General features: G+C 38.9%; 1 non-coding gene and 1 pseudogene across 1 annotated transcript; both read left to right on the top strand.

The window, feature by feature from the left end:
• The first annotated feature begins 6,433 nt into the window (after positions 1-6,433).
• LOC145615755 (small nucleolar RNA R71) lies at positions 6,434-6,539 on the top strand. The gene has a single exon (XR_014107347.1). It is a non-coding gene; the product is annotated as a small nucleolar RNA R71 (small nucleolar RNA).
• A 12,885-nt stretch (positions 6,540-19,424) lies between these two features.
• LOC145615756 (small nucleolar RNA R71) lies at positions 19,425-19,523 on the top strand (annotated as a pseudogene).
• The last annotated feature ends 232 nt before the right edge of the window (positions 19,524-19,755 follow it).

Below are 19,755 nucleotides of genomic sequence, written 5' to 3'. Positions count from 1 at the left end.
CAAACAAGTGATCGATCGACATCATCGTCATCGATCCCAAACACATTACGTGTTAACAAGCATTCATCCTCGAACCATTCAACTTCCCCTAAACTAATCCTATTCTATGCAACCAAGAAAAATAAAGAGAAAAATAAGAAAGATCTCACCGGGCTCCAAGCTTATCAAAAATAAACGAAGCAAGTAGAAACCACCTTCGTTGCATTCCATGACCAAAAGCTTCTTCAAGAAACAAAGTGAGAAAAAGAAAAATAAAAGAAGCTATAAACAAAGAAAATGGTTAGTAACTTCAAAACAAAGGAAAGAAAATAACAAATAAAAGGAAACTAAACTAAGCAAAAAGTATATACAACTAAGGAAAATAAAAGCTAAACTAACAAAGAATAAAAGGAATAAAAGAAATAAAATCTAAGAAAGCAAGAAAGTAACTAACTAACTAAAGAACTAAACTAAACTAAACTACAAGATTTGGATTTTAGGGATTTGGATCAAAGGGTTTTGGATTAAAGGGATTTGGATAAAAGGGAGCAACCACAACAACAACATCATAAGCAAAGCATCATCACAAACAACAAGTAACCAAGCAAACCGGGCAAGCATAACATAGAGATCAAGAAAAAGAGGAAACCAAATAAGAGGAACAAAATAAACATGCAAGCAACTAAGATATGTACACAACAACAAATATTGGCCACCGAGCATAGCAATAGTTCCCCCAAGCTAGATAAAAATACATCTCAACATCCCAAGCAATACAAAACAAGCATCAAAAATATAAGGGATGGAGGCAAAAAGTACAAAAAAGCACAAGGGAACTAATGACTACTACCATCACCACCACCACTACAACTACCACTAGGCCTGGCCCCACTGAGGTCAATGTTGCCCACTTGGTCATCGAAGGATGGAGGTGGATAAGGCTCCCATCCTCCGGTGAAACCCTCGGGCCACCCATAATGCCCCTTGAAAATATCTTGTTGCCAAGGAGCAAGAGGGGTGAAGTTATCGGGCAATCGTAGTTCGTAGGGGTGGTTGTCATGGACATGGGGGTAGTTAGGATCACCCCTATAGTCACATCCACCGGGATCCTTGTGATCATAATTACCGTGCTCATCCGGGTAGAAACGACGCTCGGTATCGGGGTCGGAAGGACCCTGCAAATATGGATGCCCGTAAGAAGGTATAGGACCTTGTTGGGGCGGGAAGTACGGATAGTTAACCGGGGGAACAATGTTCCCGCGGTCAACTTCCGCAAATCCGTTGTTGTTGTGCAAACATACCTTGTTGCATTTCTTGGATACCTCTTAATTGGTCGTAGATGGCCCCAAAATCTTGATCATACATGCCGTCCAAACAGATTTGCAATCCGATCATTTGCTCACTAAGAGCCCTCATATCGGCATTCTCATAAGTATGTTGCCCTTCTTGATCTTGATCTTGAGGAACTTGTTGTTGTGGAATTTGTTGTTGTTGTTGACGTTGTTGTTGTCGTTGTTGTTGTTGTTGTTGGACTCTCTGGAACTCCTCATCATCATCCTCATCCTCATCATCCTCATCAGAGTCAAAGTTGGGGCGTCGAAAGGACCTAGGGACATGCAAAATGTTCTCGGTGTTGATCCGGCCCAAAGAAGTCAACCCGGGGTTAGGCAAAAAGCACCAATGCTCATTGTTCCTTAACCACTCATATCTCCCATCTTCATAGTTCTTGGAGATGAATTGAATTTTCCCCAATTGTCTCAAGTCAAGATATTGGGTGGTGTTGTCTCCAACCTCCTTGCAAAAGGGAAGATAGTGGTCAAGGCGGAGGCGAGTCAAAAGCCTAGTCACCATGCCCCCGCATGGAATCTCTCCCGTGCTCCGACCCCTTAGATCAACACAATACTAGGCTAAGATGTACCCCAAGTTCAATCGACCTCGATACTCCAGGCGAGTAGACAACCAAAGCACCTTGAGTTCAAGCTTGCTCGTCTTCCCCAACTCTTGCTTGGGGAACACAACATACCCCAAAAGGCGGTGTACTACCCTAAGACAAGGTTGGTACACCGAAGAGATCTTGGCTTTGTTGGTGATGAATTCATTACCACCCGAAATATCTTCCCACCAAGAGTTATGATCATACTCCGGGAAGATGTACGGCTCCACATTCAAGATATCCCCATGGGGGTCAAAATCCAATGCCGCGTTAAACTCTTCTAAAGAATGATCGAAAGGATGGTTGAAAATTTGGAAACGCACCCTATATTGCCCTCCCATGGGCACAAGCTCCAAGGTAGCCAAAAACTCCAACGTTGGCTCCTTGTAGGTGCGGTAGGCCGTGTTGATGAAAGACCCCATTCGCAAATTCAAGAGCAAGGACCTCACATCTTCATATATCCCCAAACTAGTCATATCACGTTGGAGATAGTGGCGGGTCGGTTTAAGGGTTCTTTCTTCCTTTAATTGTTGTAAATGGTTTTTTGTTCGGTGGTGAAGTTTTTCTTTTTGGGAAGAGAGGTAGGTAATCGTGTTTGAGAGGAGGGGTTTGTAGATGTGCTTGGCCTAGAAGAAGTGCTAGGCCGGGAAGATGTACTTGGGCGAGGTTCCTCAATGGAAACATCGGTTTTTCTCTTTTTGATGAATTTCTTGAGGATTTTAGACATTTTTGAGGCTACGGAAAATCACCAAACAAACAATCAAAGAGCAATTCCAATAACCAAAGAACACCACACCAAAGTCACACCTTACTACCAAAATTTCCAATTCAGAACTCACACTTTCTTCCACCAAAATCAATTCCAATCAAACCAAATACACCAATTATTCAAGAACAACCTCTTTCAACAATCTCAAGAACAACCAATTAACCAATACCAATATCAACACTTACTACCCAATTTCCAAAATTCAATCTCACAAATTATCAACCAACAATGATGAAAACTACTACAAAACCAACAAACAACACAATGTTATGCAATTTCAATCATCAAACATCACAAATTCACATCCAAAATCAAAATCAATCATCAAAAATCACAAAACCCATACTACTACTATTCATGCTCATACAAAAATTCAATCTTAGCAAAATTATGATATAATTAACAAAATTAAAGCAAGGAGAAGTGATTATACCATACAAGATGCAAGATTGACCAAGTTAGAGCCTCCAATTTCAAGCACACACAAAAGCCCAAAATTTCATTCAACAATGGAGGAGAGAGAATGAGGGTTTATTTGGGTCAAAATGTGTAGAATTTGATGAGTAGGAAGGTTTGTGAGTGAATTTATATGAAAATGGAGTGATTTTTGTGAAGTTTTCTTGAAATTTGATGGAGAATGGTGAGGGTTTGGGTGCGCACGAAGGGGGTTTGAGAGGAAGAGGCCGTGAGCTTGAGAGTGAGGTATGAGGGAAATGAAAGAAAGAAGAAGGAGGAGGAAAATAAAGGGAGCACGGCACAACAGGTGCGGCCGCACCTGGCTGGTGTGCGTCCGCGCACAATGCGTGTGCGCCCGCACCTGATGGGTGTGCGGCCGCACATCAACTGCTTCTTCTTTCCCCTTTTTTTTCTTTCTTTGATGCTTACTGGCCACTTAGGTGCGCACATGAATCATGATGGTGATGAGCAACAACATAGGCAGTAGCTAAAAACAAATTTAGAGAGCTCAAAGTTAAAGATTCATGTGCTCACCACAAGAACTCACTAAGCATCAACTTCCTCCAACCTTTAAAACATGAATTTCCTATATTACCTCCCTAAAATTCTTACCCCTTTTACCTCAAATTTCGATCGGAATCGAACAAAACCAAGATAGTGCCGCAAACACCTTCCATTCACCATGCTATCTTGAAGAATTCCAATCCCGCAAAGTTCATCCTAAAAATCCAAACAAGTAGAAAAGTGAAAGAAAAGAAAAGGTAATAAAAGAAACAAAAACAAGAAAAACTCAAAAATCAAAAGGAAAGGTTAGAATCTCCGGGTTGCCTCCCGGGAAGCGCTTGCTTAAGGTCCTAAGCTCGACCCTTCCTCCAAATCATGGAGGGTCAAAGAACACCACCTTCTTCAAGGTAGTAGAAAGAGCAAAATCCTGTTCATTCTTAAGCAACCTTTCATTGTTGCTTGATGAAATCTCCATGGAATTCTTCTCAAATTCACATTTTTCTTTTCCCAACTTCTTTCTTTTTCTCAACTTCTTTGAATCACGAGCCTTTTTCTTTGGCTTTTTGTTCAATGTAGATGGAACTTCAACATCCACAACCATAGAAACTTTCTCTTCTTCTTGAGAAATAAGCTCAAACCAACTTGGAATCTCAACTTCCTCCTCATCCTTTGGCTTGGGAATCACAATTTCCTCTTCACTAACATTCATGCTATCAAAAATTGCAAGAAAATCATCAAAATTCTCAAGAGCATTGTTAGTAGAAGAATCAATCATGCATACATTATCCATAGAACGAGGGGAACTAGCACACATCATATCTTGCACAAAAGATAGAGACTCATGCATTGGTTTCAACTTAAAACTCTCCTCTTGCTTCCCACATCTGAAAGTAATGCGGCCCCCTTTCACATCTAATAAAGCTCATGAGGTAGCTAAGAAAGGTCTCCCTAAGATGATAGGAATATGTTCATCTTCCTCAATTTCTAAGACCACAAAATCTACGGGAAAAACAAACTCTCCAATCTTAAGCGGGACATCCTCAACTCTCCCCTTAGGAATCTTGATAGATCGATCGGCCAATTGAAGGGTTATATTGGATGGTAGAAGCTCACCTAAATCAAGTCTTTTGAAAACCGAATAAGGCATGATACTCACACTAGCTCCTAGATCACATAGAGCATTATCAAACATCATTTTCTTGATATTGCAAGGAATTGAAAAGTTTCCCGGATCCTCCATTTTCTCCGGAAGCTCACCATGGATAAGAGCACTAAAACATTTCCCTCCTTCCACCGAATTGCCCTCATTACAATTTTCCTTCTCCTCTAGAATCTCCCTAAGAAACTTAGAGTACTTAGGCATTTCGGGAATTGGCTCGGTAGATGGTGTGGAAACATGAACTTCCTTAAGAACTTCAAGGAACTTCCCAAATTGCTCATCCATTTTAAACCTTAAGAATTTTTGGGGGTAAGGTAGATCAGGAAATCTCTCTTCCTCACAAATCTTTTCAACAACATTCTCTTCTTTTTCCTCATCCTCACAATAGACTTCCTTGGACTCAACCCTCTCAACTTCATTCTCCAAAGCACTCCTCTCATCTTCTCCCCCCATTGAACATGAAACTCCCTCACTAAGGGCACCTCCACAACTAGTGGTAATAGAATACACGGGTTTCTTCGGTTCAACACCTTGGGAAGGTAAAGAAGAAGGACTAGCATAATCCTTGAGAGTATTTGCTAGTTGGGTTATTTGGGTCTCAAGCATCTTATTGTGAGTCCTCATTTCATTGAACTTCTTATCACTAACCGCCATGTAGGTGTTAATGATCTTAGTTTGATTATCAATCAATTCTTCCAAATTAGTCCTAGGTGAAAAAGGTTGTGAATAGGAATTTTCACCTTGAGTCTTTGGAACGAATCCGGGTGGGGGAACTCATTGAGCATTGTTTTGAAAATTGCCCCTTCCATTATTGTTCCAAGTACCCCTATTTTGTTTTTGACCATAAACTTGATTATGGTTACCACCACCTTGATTATGATTACCACTACCTTGGTTATGATTTCCATAACCTTGGTTTTGATTACCATAACCTTGATTTTGATTACCATAATTTTGGCTTTGATTTTGGCCACTATAACCTTGGTTATTGTGATTACCACGACAACCTTGATTCCCTTGGTTCCTATAACCACCACCATGATTATATTTGTCAAAATTTCCTTGGTTTTGGTAATTCCTATTCCATTGACCTCTTTGATTATCAAACCTTTGAACATTGTTGTTTGACACATAATTCACATGCTCACACTCATTGTTATCAAACTCATCAACACATTCATTATTACAATTTCTAGAGTCATGATCATATGATCCACATGCATCACAAAACAAACAACCCATAGGCATATTATGTGAAGTGGGAGGGGTATGAGAGTTCGAAGAAGTACCTCTCCCCTTAAATTGGGAGGGAAGATTCGAAGCTTGAGAAGAGGAACAAACACTCTCCAACTTGGCTTTGATTGCGGTCACCTCCTTTCCCAAGTTTGTCATTTGAGAGGAAAGATTGTTGATCGCATTTAGATGGTCCACCGAATACAATGAAGATTGCTTGCTTGAAGAGTCTCTCTCCCCATCTTACCAATCTCTATAATTGGTCACCACATCCTCAATAATGTCCACTACTTCTTCTTTGGTCTTGTTCATGATAGGACGACCGGCCCCTCCATCAAGGCATGACTTGCCTTGGGGACTCAAGCCACCGTAGAAGATTTGGATCACTTGGTATGTTGGAATTCCGTGGTGAGGACATTCTCTTTTATACTCCTTAAATCTCTCCCATGCTTCATAGAGACTTTCATTTGGCTTTTGCTTGAACCCTTGAATTAAAGCTCTTGCCTCCGCCGTCTTCTTTTGAGGGTAGAAATGGGACAAGAAAGCTTTTGTGACATCATCCCATGTTCTCAAGGAATTGGGCTTCACTTCTTTGTCTAGCCATTCTAAAGATCTTCCTATGAGAGAGAAGGGGAACAACTTGAGGCGGATAAACTCTTGAGAAACTCCATTGACTTTGATGGTGTTGCAATATTTTTCAAACTCTTTAAGATGGTTCAATGGGCTCTCATTCTTAGCCCCACTATATTGTCTCCTCTCAATTAAGGTGATCATGGCCGGCCGAATTTCAAAGTCGTTTGCCGATGTTGTAGGTGGAGCTATGCCGCTCTCAAACCTATATGCACCGAGCACTCCTAGCTCCTTCAAGGCAACTCTTGGATTTTCTCCCATGACTCGCTCTTCTTCAATCTCTTCTTCGCTTGAAGAACTATAATCCAATGACTTGTTAGCTACTCTCCTCCTTGAGAGAGTTCTCTCAATCTCCGGATCTAAGGGAACAATTGAACGATCTCGGGATCTATGCATACAAAACTCAAACAAAATATTAGTAGCATGGCTACAAGTGTAGCCTAAAGAAAGAAATAAAATCTTTTTGTATTTTGCAAATAAAGTGGAATAGACTCAACAACAATACACAATCAAGACACCATTCCCTGGCAACGGCGCCATTTTGATGGGAGAAGAAACGGTAGGTCGTTGGGCTACCTCCCCAACCAATCAAACAATATTTATAACTCAACAAACCCCTATAAAAGTATAGTAGTAAGAGGTCGAACCCAAAGGAATGGAAATTGAATGTCTATTGTCTAAAGTTAAGCTACTCCGAAGTCAAGTGCGGGGTTTATGGTAAGAACTAAGGCTAAAGCTAATCAATGAAAATGAACTTGTATAAAATCAAATGTTAAGACACTATGGGAATGGATCCACATGTAATTGCAATAGAGAAGGGTAATTTGGGAGGTCAAACTAACTAAGTCAAGTGATATGAGGGAAGATCAAACATGCATCCAAAAGAGCATACCAAGCTATTCTCCTAGAGGTCTAACTAGCGCCAACTACGCTAAACACTAACTCGGAAATGTCACAAGATACCTCAATCGAGAAATTGCAAGTCACTAATCAATGGTCCGTATCAAAGCGAGCTTACAATGCAATCTAGTGCAACAATTAAAGATGGCCAACCTTCAATCAATTACACACCTGCACATGAATCATCAACCAAGTTTAATCACATCATCAACTCCATTAATTATCCCCAAATTACTCTAATCCATCACTCATACATGCTTCACCATTACCCTAGCTAGTAAACTACTCACTAGCCATAGAAATTAAGATCAAAACTACACTAATCATCAATTTCATCATCAACATATTAGAAATCAAAAGATCAAATCAACAATCAATCAAACTTCAATCAAACATCAAACAATCAACAATAGTATGAAAAACAAATGAAATCAACAAAAAACAAACTTATATTGAAATCAAAGATGAAAGATCCTTACAAACTTGATCAAAAGATCAATTACAATGGAGAATTCTTGAACAATCAACCAAAAACCATGAGTTTCTCTCTCTTCAATCCTTGAGTTTCTCTCTCTAAAATTCTAATCAAAAACTAAGATCTAATTGTTGAATGAATAACTTTTGCCAAAAATAGAAGGAAATAACTATATATACAAAGTAGAGGTCGGTTATGACGTCCAAAAATAGACCCACGCCGGTGCGGTCGCACGTATGAGAGAGAAAGGCGCGCACGGAAATCATAGCCAGCTGGGTGCGCCCGCACGCGCCTGATGTGCGGCCGCACATCCCTCGTGTGCGCCCGCACCTTGCTGGGTGAACTTCCTCCCTTTCTTCGTCCTAGCTCATGTGGTGCACACACCAAAGGTGATGGTGATGGGGAACAAAGTAGGCAGCAACTTTCCTTGGTATTTTTTGTGAACACAAGTCATGAAAAGTGCACACACAAGGTCTTGAAGCTTGCTCTTCGGGTCCCTCTTGACTTGGAGCTCTTTGCACAAGCATAAGGCATCAAAAGCGATGATAACCATTGAAAGGAAGCTCGGGAATCCTTGGACAACCGATCATAACCTACAAACAAAGGAGAAAAAGCAAATAATAGAGAAAAACAACAAATAAACTAGAAAATGCACAAAATAGAGAAACTAACTATGAAAAGTATAAAATGAAATGATTAAGAGTAAAATTAAAGAAAACTAAAGAAAAGAGGTATACAATGAAATGAAATCCATCCAAAAAGGGATCAAATGAGTGCCATAAATTTCACTCATCAGTGTCCACACCGCTTGTGTGCACCGGTCTTGAAACTTGCTCTTCGAGTTCTTCTTGACTTGAAGCTCAATGCACTAGCACAAGGCACTAAAAGCAATGATAACCGTTGAAGGGAAGCTCAGGAATCCTTGGACGATCGATCATAACCTACAAACAAAAGAAAAGAAGCAAATAATAGAGAAAAACAACAAATAAACGAGAAAATGCACAAAATAAAGAAACTAACTAAGAAAAGCACAAAATGAAGAAATAAAGAGCAAAACTAAAGAAAACTAAAGAAAAGAGCTATAAAATGAAATGAAATTCATCCAAAAAGAGATCAAATGAGTGCCATAAATGTCACTCATCAAATTCCCCCAAGCTAAACTTTTGCTCGTCCTCGAGCAAAACAAAGCAAGAAAGAACAAGGATGAAAAATTTATTGAAAATGAAAAAGAAAGACTCAAGATAAGAATGTACACTAAGACTCACTGTCGTAGGAATCACGGTTGTTTTTAGCTACAACAAGCCCTTTAAACCCCAAAGTCGCCTATGAGGACGAGTGAGGTCTCGTAAGGGTATCCTAAGAGTTTGACCCATAACTCTCCACCAAACATCAATGAGGCAAAACCATAAAAAGAAAAGAAAAGAAAATGAAAACAAAACCTTTGCGAAATGGACTTACATAGAGACTATAATGCAAATGAATGAAAGTTTTGTCAAGCAATTAAGGTATGCACTTTTCAAGATATCTAAGGTTGATTGAAACATAGGGTATGCTAGGCATAGAAACTAGACATCACAATCCACGTTCATCCCAAACAATCTTACTGCGTTCTCCCCACTAGTCTCAAATCTCCCCTTAGTGAGCATCCCAATGATTCCTCGAAGGAACCGGAAAAAGAAATTTTATTTAGGCTACTCGACAATCTTGACTATTGTAGGGAATATTTCAAGCATTATGACCCCAAACTTGAACCCCACTGTGATCATACACTAAAGTACGGTGGCGTTCCAAAGGGAAAGAAAAGAGAGAAAAAGAGTCGCCAACAAGTTTTAGGAACTTGTAAACCCAAAAGACAATCCAAAAGGACCATCAACTCCATAAGGTCATGAACCAAACAGGGTTCGGGGATGAGGGTACGAATCCAATTTACAAAAGAAAGGACCCGCCCTATAAAATAGGCCTCTACTTTGTTCTGCTCGTATTCATGTGCGCTTTTCGAATAACATACAAACATTATATTAAACCTAACCTGTTTAATCTATGTTGGTTGAATATTAATGCACAAATAAGACTATTATTGGCGATCACTTGAGTTAAAATCACATTAGCCTAAACCAAATTATTAATTATCTTATTAAGCGTGATTTCAAGTACAAATTCCCTTTAACAATCATAAAAGGTGTAATCAAGCAATAACAATAAAATATATCAAGCAACATAATAATAAACAATAATGACGATGATAATAACATGATAAGGCATAATAAAGCTTAATAATAATAGCAAGATCCTAGGCATGATACTAACAAGATTAATAACAAATCCTAGCATGTCACTAAACAATAAAGATCAAAGCTTTAAACCTAACATGGCACTAACATGATATTAGAAAGAGTAAAGGCACCCTAAACATGATACTAGAAAGCATTAAATAACATCCTAACATGATACTAGGAATTAAAAAATAATAAACATGCTTTCTACATTGAAAGAAGGTAATAAGATTACATACTTTGAAGCCTCGTACCTCTTTCTAATAACAAAATACACAAGTTAGTAAACTTCAATGAAAATAATAAAGAATAACTAAATAATCAAATTAAATAAAGTTTTGACTAGCTTTGGACCAAACCCTCAGAAATTATCAAACCTTGCACGTCTAGGGCGAAGGCAACTTCGAACTTGGCTTTGAGATTCTAGATCTTGTGAATGCGGAATTGTGTTTAATAAAAGGGTAGTTTAGAAAGAGAGAGAAAAAATTAAGCTATATTGCTTAGAGAGAGAATAGAGAGAATTGATAGTAAGAATTGATGAATGAAAACGGAGATTCGAGACCCTATTTATATGGAAATAGTCCGGAAAATCATAGAATTTGATAAGGAATAAAACTACACGCTGTCGCCAGGAATTAACTCTGTCGCGACGCGAGAGGGTCTGTCGCGAGGCGACAGCCTTGTCGTTTGGCGACAACCTGTTTAACCGCGTTTTCTCCACGCGGAATCCGATCTTTAATCAACTTGATCTACGGAATCCGTACAGAAGATAAAATACGTATTTTCAAAGATAATAATAATAATAATAATAATAATAATAATAATAATAATAATAATAATAATAATAATAATAATAATAATAATAATAATAATAATAATAATAATAATAATAATAATAATAATAATAATAATGATGATGATGATGATGCTTTATTCCAAATAAAAGTCTATTTTAAAATAAATAATTATTAAATCTAATAATATTAGAATTAAAAAGAACCTTCTAGAAACTTCTAGAAAATTATAATTAATCCTAATAATTTTAGGAATAATAATTAACATTGGGCCCTCCTCTAGATCATTGGGCCGTATGTAAATAATTAACCGGGCCTAGTTTAGTATTTTGGCCATAACTTCCTCAATATTCATCGGAATTGGGCTTATAATATATCGTTGGAAAGGTCTTTTCAAGCCCCATCCAACTACACCATTATTGGACCTTAATTACGGACCAAACTAAACTAGTTTGGCTATTTTTAAATAAATAGAGTTATTTTCAAAAACAGAGAGAATAGTATTTTTAATAAAACTAATCCGCAACACTTGACTTTCAAATACTTTCACCTCATTCGATTACGGTTCGACGTGAAAGGCATTCATCACTGGGTTTGGTTTTGGGGAGACACAAATGGGTGTCTACAACTATGCATCCCCTTTCCTTAGGCAATGACCCATGATTCCCTCCCCCGAATAGTGACTCAACTATCTAAGTCGAAAAGTCTTTCCCCAAGGTTGTAACGTAAGGCATAAAGGGTGAAGGTCGGCTAAAATTTAAAATTTGGTGATTTTCCTAAAAAGTGAAGCAAAAGGGTGATTAATCCTTAACACCACAATCAAGAAATTACCAAACAAAAACAACACCCCCAAGCTTACTTGAAGCTATACTCACAAAGAAATATATACAAAAAGCGTGAACGCTTTTCCCCCAAGCTAAAATGAAGCATTGTCCTTAATGCTTAGAAGGAGAAAAGAATACATCAAAAATATTTTTGAATTTTTCACATTTTTCAATTTTTTTCTTTCTTTTTATTTTAACTTGAACTTGCAATGTCCTTGCCTTTTGCTAAATTCGGACTACTTTTTCTATAATGCAATTTATTAGTCCATGCCTTTTATGAAGTATGACGGCTTTTTCACAAACACTTGCCATTATTCACAAAGAAAACTTTATCACAAGCTTGCACTCAAAAAAACGAAATCTCCAACTCATCCACCACAAACTCCATCATAAATGATCAATTTGCTTCACAAAAACCAAATAAAAAGAAAATCAAAACAAAAGGTCAAAGAACTAAAGATGTAGCTTGAAAAGAAGGTATAAGGCTCAAATGGTTGCAAGAAGGCAAATGTTAACCCAAAAACAAAGAAAATAACAAACTATCCTAAAAATGAAAAATACCACCCCAAAAAATGTGCCTTTGTCCTCCCTAGATAGCTCGGTCTCGGGTTTAAGAATCATACATCAAGCTTTATAGATTAGGTTTGCATAGTCAAGGATCCACGCCGCTCATACAAAGTAGGTTGAAGGCTTGAAAAACAATGAACCTCACATGGATGTAGCAAAAACTCGCTAATGGTGTCAAAATGACTATAGGGAGCAACTACCAAGCATGCCACAAACAAGTAGAATCCGGCTTCATGATCCTCCTAGTTCAAACCAACTACCCTAGCATACACCTATCCTAGAGTCAACCGAACATAGTCGAAAACCGTGCATACCTTTACTACCTAGGAAGAAAATCATGCAAAAGACAAAGTCCAATGTATAAAGTCCAATTCAAAAAAGAAATAAAAATGAAAAAAATGCCTCAAAATCATACCACAAATAAGAAAAGAAAAATAAAAGAAAATAAAAGAAGAGAAAAGGAAACATAAAAAAAGGAAAATAGGAGAAAAATGAAGAAATGGACTAGAAAGCAAGTTAAACACATAAAAATCCTATTCGACAAACAAGTGATCGAATGACATCATCGTCATCGATCCCAAACACATTACGTGTTAACAAACATTCATCCTCAAACCATTCAACTTCCCCTAAACTAATCCTAGTCATGCAACCAAAGAAAAATAAAGAGAAAAATTAGAAAGGTCTCACCGAGCTCTCCATGCTTAGCAAAAATAGACGAGGCAAAAAGAAACCACCTTCGTTGCATTCCAAGACCAAAAGCATCTTCAAGAGACCAAGTGAGAAAAAGAAAAATAAAAGAAGCTATAAACAAAGAAAATGGTTAGTAACTTCAAAACAAAGAAAAGAAAATAACAAATAAAAGGAAACTAAACTAAGCAAAAACTATAAGCAACTAAGTAAAACAAGAGCTAATCTAACAAGGAATGAAAGAAATAAAGGAAAGAAAATCTAGGAAAACAAGAAAATAACTAACTAACTAGAGTACTAAACTAAACTACAAGATTTGGATATTAGGGATTTAGATCAAAGGGTTTTGGATTGTAGGGATTTGGATACAAGGGAGCAACCACAACAGCAACATCATAGTCAAAGCATCATCACAACAACAAGTAACCAAGCAAACCGGGCAAGCATACAAGCTACAAGGGAAGTAGCATAGAGATCAAGAAAAAGAAGCAAACCAAACAAGAAGAGCAAAAGAAACAAACAAGCAACCAAGGTATGTACACAACAACAAGTATTGGCTACCGAGCATAGTCTTAGTTCCCCCAAGCTTAATAAAGATACATCTCAACATCCCAACAATACAAAACAAGCATCAAAAACATAAGGGATGGAGGCAAAAAGCACAAAAAGCATAAGGGAACTAATGACTACTACCATCACCACCACTACCACTAGGCCCGGCCCCATTGGGGTCAATGTTGCCCACGGGGTCATCGAAGGATGGGGGTGGATAAGGCTCCCATCCTCCAGTGAAACCCTCGGGCCACCCATAATGCCCCTTGAAGTTATCTTGTTGCCAAGGAGCAAGAGGGGTGAAGTTGTCGGGCAAAGCTAGTTCGTAGGGGTGGTTCTCATGCACATAGGGGTAGTTAGGATCACCCCTATAGTCGCATCCACCGGGAGCCTTGTAATCGTAATTACCTTGCTCGTCCGGATAGAAGCGATGCTCGGTACCGGGCACGGAAGGACCCGGCCAATACGGATGCCCGTACGAAGGTATAGGACCTTGTTGGGGCGAAAAGTAAGGATAGTTGACCGGGGGAACAATGTTCCCGCGGTCAACCTCCGCATCATAGAGTTGTTGTTGTTGTACAAACATATCTTGTTGCATCTCCGAGATACCTCTCATTTGGTTGTAAAGAGCCTCGAAGTCTTGATCATACATGCCATCTAAACGGATTTGCAATCCGCTCATTTGCTCACTAAAAGCTTTCATGTCGGCATTCTCATAAGTATGTTGCTCTTGTTGTTGTTGCTCTTGTGGAACTTGTTGTTGTGGAAATTGTTGTTGTTGTTGACGTTGTTGTTGTCGTTGTTGTTGTTGTTGCTGAACTCGTTTGAATTCATCCTCATCATCATCATCATCATCATCCTCTTCAGAGTCAAAGTTTGGGCGCCGAAAGGACCTAGGAACATGCCACACATTCTCGGTGTTGATCCAGTTCAAGGAAGTCAACCCGGGGTTGGGCAAGTAGCACCAATTCTCGTTGTTCCGCAACCACTCATACCTACCATCTTCATAGTTCTTTAAGATAAATTGCACTTGCCCTAGTTGCTTCAAATCAAGGTAAAGGGTAGTGCTATCTCCAACCTCTTTGCAAAAAGGCAAGTAGTGGTCAAGGTGAAGACGAGTCAAGAGCCTTGTTACCATGCCCCCACATGGTATCTCTCCGGTGCTCCGGCCTCTCAAGTGAACACAATATTGGGCAAAAATGTATCCCAAGTTCAAACGGCCACGATATTCCGGACGGGTGGCCAACCAAAGAACCTTGAGCTCCAATTTGCTCATTTTTCCCAACTCTTGTTTGGGAAATACAACGTACCCCAAAAGGCGGTGCACTACCCCTAGACAAGGTTGGTACATCGTTGAAATCTTGGCCTTGTTCGTAATGAACTCATTGCCCCCCGAAATATCCTCCCACCATGAGTTTTGATCATACTCCGGGAAGATGTACGGCTCAACATTTAGAATATCCCCATGAGGATCAAAATCCAATGCCGCATTGAATTCTTCCAACGAATGATCGAAGAAATGGTTGAAAATTTGCAATCTCACCCGATATTGCCCTCCCATGGGCACAAACTCCAAGGTAGCCAAGAATTCTAAAGTTGGCTCCTTATAGGTGCGGTAGGCGTTGTTGATGAAAGTCCCCATTCTCAAATTAAGGAGCAAAGACCTCACATCCTTATCTATCCCCAAGCCTGTCATGTCTCTTTGGAGATAGTGGCGGGTTGGCTTTAGGGTTCTTTCTTCTTTAAGTTGTTGGTAGATGGTCTTTTGTTCGGGAGTGAGGTTTTTCTTTTTGGGAAGAGGGGTTGGTGATCGTGTTTGAGAGGGTGAAGATGTGCTAGGACGAGAAGAAATGCTAGGTCGGGAAGATGTACTAGGTCGGGGTTCTTCGATGGAAACATCGATTTTTCTCTTTTTGGTGAACTTTTTGAGGAGTTTAGACATTTTTGAGGCTACGATATTCACCAATCAATCAATCAAGATCAACACCAATATTCCAAGGAACACCAAACCAAGAACCACACCTTACTACCAAAAATTTCCAATGCACAAGATCAATACCACACTTTCTTCAACCAAGATCAATCTAATCAAACCAACAACACCAATCAACCAAGAATAACCTTCTTCAACAATTCAATAAGCAACCAAACAACCAAAACCAACAACAACACCTTACTACCAAGAATTCCAATTTTCAATCTCAAGAATTTTCAACCAAAAATGATGACAAGTGCTACAAAATCAACAAACAAAGCAATGTTATGCAATTTCAAGCAACAAATATCACAAAATCTCATCCAAAATCAATATCAAGCATCAAAGTTCACAAAACCCATACTACTACTATTCATGCTCATACAAAAATTTCAATCTAGCAAATATATGATATAATTAACCAAATTGAAGTAAGGAAAGATGATTATACCATACAAGAAGCAAGATTGAGCAAGTTAGAGCCACCAATTCCAAGCATACACAAAAGCCCCAATTTTTACCCAACAATGGAGGAGAGAGATTGAGTGTTTATTTGGGTGAATTTGTGTGAAATTTGATGAGTAGAATGGTTTGTGAGTGAATTTAGATGAATTTGGAGTGAATTTTGTGAAGATTTGATGAAGAATTGATGGTGAATGGAGGTGGGTATGGTGCGTGCACAAGGGTTTGGAGAAGGGAGTGTTCGTGAGGGATGAAGCAAGGAATGAGAAATGAAAGAAGAAGGAAGAAGAAAGAGATTAAGAAGGGGACGGCCAAGAGGATGTGCAGCCGCACATAGCAGGTGTGCGGCCGCACATTTGTCTTGTGCGCCCGCACTTGCTGGCCTCTTCTTCTTCTCTTTTTTTTTCTTTCTTTGTTGCTCAATGACTTCTTGGGTGCTTACATGAATCATGATGGTGATGAACACCAACATAGGCAGTAGCAAAATGTATTTTTAGTGAACTCAAAGTTAGAGATTCATGTACCCACCACAAGAACTCACTAGGCATCAACTTCCTTCAACTTTCAAAGCATGAATTTCCTAACTTACCTCCCTAAAATTCTTACCCCTTTTACCTCAAATTTCGATTAAAATCGAACACAATCATGATAAGTGCCGCAAACACCTTCCATTCATCATGCTATCTTGAAGAAATCTAATCCCGAAAAGTTCATCCTAAAAATCCAAACAAGTAGAAAAGTGAAAGAAAAGAAAAGGTAATAAAAGAGAGAAAAACAAGAAAAATTCAAAAATCAAAAGAAAGGTTAGAAACTCTAGGTTGCCTCCCGGGAAGCGCTTGCTTAAGGTCCTAAGCTCGACCCTTCCTCCAAATCATGGAGGTTCAAAGAACACCACCTTTTTCAGGTATTAGAGAGAGCAAAATCCTCTTCATTCTTAAGCAACCTCACATTGTTGCTTGATGAAACTTCCATGAAATTCTTCTCAAATTCACATTTTTCTTTTCTCAACTTCTTCCTCTTTCTCAACTTCTTTGAATCACGAGCCTTCTTCTTTGGCTTCTTGTTCGATGTAGATGGAACTTCAACATCCACAACCATAGAAACTTTCTCTTCTTCTTGAGAAATAAGCTCAAACCAACTTGGAATCTCAACTTCCTCCTCATCCTTTAGCTTGGGAATCACAATTTCCTCTTCACTAACATTCATGCTATCAAAACTTGCAAGAAAATCATCAAAATTCTCAAGAGCATTGTTAGTAGAAGAATCAATCATGCATACATTATCAATAGAACGAGGGGAACTAGCACACATCATATCTTGCACAAAAGATAGAGACTCATGCATTGGTTTCAACTTAAAACTCTCCTCTTGCTTCCCACATCTGAAAGTAATGTGGCCCCCTTTCACATCTAATAAAGCTCATGAGGTAGCTAAGAAAGGTCTCCCTAAGATGATAGGAATATGTTCATCTTCCTCAATTTCTAAGACCACAAAATCTACGGGAAAAACAAACTCTCCAATCTTAAGCGGGACATCCTCAACTCTCCCCTTAGGAATCTTGATAGATCGATCGGCCAATTGAAGGGTTATATTGGATGGTAGAAGCTTACCTAAATCAAGTCTTTTGAAAACTGAATAAGGCATGATACTCACACTAGCTCCTAGATCACATAGAGCATTCTCAAACATCATTTTCTTGATCTTGCAAGGAATTGAAAAGTTTCCCGGATCCTCCATTTTCTCTGGTAGCTCACCATGGATAAGAGCACTAAAACATTTCCCTCCTTCCACCGAATTGCCCTCATTACATTCTTCCTTCTCCTCTAGAATCTCCCAAAGAAACTTGGAGTACCTAGGAATTTGGGGAATTGGCTCGGTAAAAAGTGTGGATACATGAACTTCCTTAAGAAACTCAAGGAACTTCCCAAATTGCTCATCCATTTTAAATCTTAAGAGCTTTTGAGGGTAAGGTAGATCGGGAAATCTCTCCTCCTCACACATCTTCTCAACAACATTCTCTTCTTTTTCCTCATCCTCACAATAGACCTCCTTGGACTCAACCCTTTCAACTTCATTCTCCAAAGCACTCCTCTCCTCTTCTTCCTCCATTGAACAAGAAACTCCCTCACTAAGGTCACTCCCACAACTACTGGTAATAGAATATACGGGTTTCTTCGGTTCAACACCTTGGGAAGGCAAAGAAGAAGGACTAGCATAGTCCTTGAGGGTGTTTGCTAGTTGGGTTATTTGGGTCTCAAGCATCTTATTGTGAGTCATCATCTCATTGAACTTCTTATCACTAACCGCCATGTAAGTGTTAATGATCTTAGTTTGATTGTCAATCAATTCTTCCAAGTTTGTTTTAAAAGATTATGGTTGGGAATAAGAATTCTCACCATTGGGTTGGGACTTTAGAGCAAAATCGGGAGAGGGTCCTCTTTGATTATTATTTTGAAAATTTCCCCTATTTTGGTTGTTGTTCCAACTTTCTCTCCCTTGACTATTGCCATTGTTTTGGTAATGGTTACCAAAACCTTGAGATTGGTTTTGATTGCCATACACATGGCTAGTGTTTTGATTATTATAACCTTGACGGTTATAGTTGCCTCGGAAACCTTGGTTTCCTTGGTTCCTATATCCCCCATTGTTATAATTATCAAAACCACCTCCTTGAGGGTGAGAATTTCTATTACCAAAATTCTTAGGTCCTTCAAACCTTTGACCACCATTAGCATTAGACACAAAGTTCACATGTTCACAATCATTATTTTCAACATCATCACATCCATCAACAAAAGCTTGTGAACACATAGAAGAATCATGATCATAAGAACCACATAGATCACAAAATACACAACCACTTGGCATGTTATTAGAAGTCGAAGGAGAAGAGTTAGAGATTGTACCTCTCCCTTTGGTTTGGGAGGGAAGACTCAAAGAATTCACGGTTACACTCTCAAGATTTGCTTTGATTGATATCATCTCCTTCCCTAAATTTGAAATTTGGGAAGACAAATTGTTGATTGAATTGAGGTGATCTACCGAATAGATCGTTGAGCCACTCTTGCTTGTAGACTCTCTCTCTCTCCTTCTTGCCAATCTCTATAATATGTCACCACGTCCTCAATAATGTCCACCACTTCTTCTTCGGTCTTGTTCATGATAGGACCACCGGCCCCTCCATCAAGGCATGACTTGCCTTGGGGACTTAAACCACCATAGAAGATTTGGATCACTTGGTAAGTGGGAATCCCATGATGTGGACATTCTCTTGGGTACTCTTTAAATCTCTCCCATGCTTTGTAAAGGCTTTCATTTGGCTTTTGCTTGAACCCTTAAATTAAGGCTCTTGCCTCCGCTGTCTTCTTTTGAGGGTAGAAACAGGACAAGAAGGCCTTTGTGACATTATCCCATGTTCTCAAGGAGTTGGGCTTCACTTCTTTGTCTAGCCAATCCAAAGATCTTCCTATGAGAGAGAAGGGGAACAACTTGAGGCGGATAAACTCTTGAGAAACTCCATTTTCTTTGATGGTGTTGCAATATTTTTCAAATTCTTTAAGATGGTTCAACGGCCTCTCAT

Source organism: Chenopodium album, chromosome 25 (assembly GCF_948465745.1).
Source record: "Chenopodium album chromosome 25, dcCheAlbu1.1, whole genome shotgun sequence".
NCBI lineage: Eukaryota > Viridiplantae > Streptophyta > Magnoliopsida > Caryophyllales > Amaranthaceae > Chenopodium > Chenopodium album.
The sequence above is the reverse complement of the archived record's forward strand: the minus strand, read 5'-3'. Positions and strand labels throughout refer to the sequence as shown.